Source organism: Paroedura picta, chromosome 2, assembly GCF_049243985.1.
Source record: "Paroedura picta isolate Pp20150507F chromosome 2, Ppicta_v3.0, whole genome shotgun sequence".
In the NCBI taxonomy this organism is placed as follows: Eukaryota; Metazoa; Chordata; class Lepidosauria; order Squamata; family Gekkonidae; genus Paroedura; species Paroedura picta.
In genome coordinates, this window is record NC_135370.1 from 176,310,822 (window position 1) to 176,313,375 (window position 2,554).

A 2,554-nucleotide genomic window follows, 5' to 3' on the forward strand; every position below is an offset into this window, starting at 1 on the left:
AATGAGGGGGTTCAGGGAAAAAAGTAAGAGGAAAAAAGAAGATTTGGTTTTTATACCGTAGCTCTCTCAACAAGGGCTTTGTGAAACCCTGCTTGATGGCTCTGGAAGGGCTTCCCAAATGTGTGGGAGCTCATTGATTTTTCATATATTTTTGAAATTTGTAAAAAGAAACCAAAAAATTAAAAAGAAAAAGAGGAGTTGGTTCTTATAGGCCGCTTTTCTCTGCCCGAAGGAGTCTCAAAGAGGCTTACGGTCGCCTTCCCTTCCTCTCCCCACAACAGACACCCTGTGAGGGAGGGGAGGCTGAGAGAGCCCTGAGATTACTGAAGAAGAAGAAGAGTTGGTTCTTATATGCCGCTTTTCTCTACCCGAAGGAGGCTCAAAGCGGCTTCCATTCGCCTTCCCTTCCCTCTCCCCACAACAGACACCCTGTGAGGGAGGGGAGGCTGAGAGAGCCCTGAGATTACTGAAGAAGAAGAAGAGTTGGTTCTTATATGCTGCTTTTCTCTACCCAAAGGAGTCTCAAAGCGGCTTCCAATCTCCTTCCCTTTCCTCTCCCCACAACAGACACCCTGTGATGGAAGTGGTTCTTTGTTATTTATTGGGTAATATGACCATATGGTCCTGGGGCGGTTGGGAAGGGGAGGGCCCCTGGGTGGGTGTGTCCACAGCTATGCTTCCTAATCATATTCTGCACGATCTTGCTACTTCCGGGGCTTCTCGAAGCTTGAGTAATGATTCAGGGATTTCTCAATGGTAAAAATGTTGAGAAAGTTGCTCTACACGAAGGAGTCTCAAAGCAGCTTACATTCGCCTTCCCTTCCTCTCCCCACAACAGACATCCTGTGAGGTGGGTGAGGCTGAGAGAGCCCTGAGATTACTGAAGAAGAAGAAGAGTTGGTTCATATATGCCGCTTTTCTCTACCTGAAGAGTCTCAAAGCGGCTTCCAATCACCTTCCCTTTCCTCTCCCCACAACAGACACCCTGCGGGGGAGGTGGGACCGAGAGAACCCTGATGTTAGCCCTCGGGAGGGGGGTATATAAATATAATAATAATCTTTAAACTGCCCATGGCGCCGTGGGTGCCACGGACTAAAGAAATGGTTAAGGGGCCTTGAGGTGGGCTTTGTCCGTGATGAGGAAGGGTCCGGATTGGACCCTTCCTCACGACAGACAATCGGAGGGACCAATCGGCAGGTGCGAAGCGCCTCTTGCTGCGTCAGGCCGCCGCCGCCGCCAGAACGCCGACCAAGCCAGCCACCGCTGAAACACCGACGCCAAGGAAAGACACCCACCCACAGTAAGTTCCTAGCGCCCGCTGCATTTAGCTGCAGTGGGCTTGATTACTAGTAAATAAATAAAACAAGAGTCACTGGAAAATATTGTAGTGCCTATCGAGAGGCAGAACCAATGGGATGAAATTAATTCAAAAGAATTTTATGCCAATAAAGGTACTCTGAATCTTAATTCAAAAGAAATTCTGTCTAAACCTCCGGAAGAAGTTCCTGACAGTTAGAGCGGTTCCTCAGTGGAACAGGCTTCCTCGGGAGGTGGTGGGTTGTCCCTCTTTGGAGATTTTTAAACAGAGGCTGAAGAGCCATCTGACGGAGAGGCTGATTCTGTGAAGGTTCAAGGGGGTGGCAGGTGACAGTGGGTGAGCGAGAGGGTTGTGAGTGTCCTGCATAGTGCAGGGGGTTGGACTAGATGACCCAGGAGGTCCCTTCCAGCTCTAGGATTCTATGAAAGAGACCAACATTTTTATCTTGAAAGATTCAAGTCGGTCGCCTGAAGCAGCAGAGCAACGTTAGAGTCCACGGGCACCTTTAAGACCAAAAGTTTCCTTCAAGGTATGAAGTTTCATGCGTGCAGACACTTCCTCAGATACAATGTCAGGGAATGGAATTAATCAGTTCATACTTTAGGCAAAGTGTGAGAGTCAATTTACATACAGCATAATATATGTAAATAACCCTCAATATTTGAATTGAATCCAATAAGAATTGGATTGTGAAAACACGAGAAAGCATGTGGATCTTCGGCTGTTTCGAATTTGCTAAAGACAAGTTCCAGTTCCTGGATTTGCTTGTCTTCACTTCAGATTGAATTGCATGGGGAACATTTTGTGTACTATAAAGATCCCCACGTTGTACATGCACAACCTTGAATAAAACTTTGTTGCTTTAAAGGTGGCCACTGGACTCTAAAGCTGTTCAGTATTTTCATGGATTGTTCAGATGTGCACATAACTAGGGGGGTAATCTTGGGCTGAATTCATCTGTACAATTGGGTGTGAAGGATGACTTGTTTGTCCAGGAAATGCAATCATTTTGATTATTTTCGTAGAAGTCAGTACTCTGTGCTCCATTACGCCACACCCAAAAGTGATGCAGGGATAGTCTACGATTCACAAGATATTCTATAGCATTACAGAGTTTCTGGCAATTCCTACAGCTAGCCGGTGCTGCATCTAGATTTCCTTGGAAGCAACGGGGTAGTCAAGCTGCGGCCCTCCAGATGTCCATGGACTACAATTCCCATGAGCCCCTGCCAGCA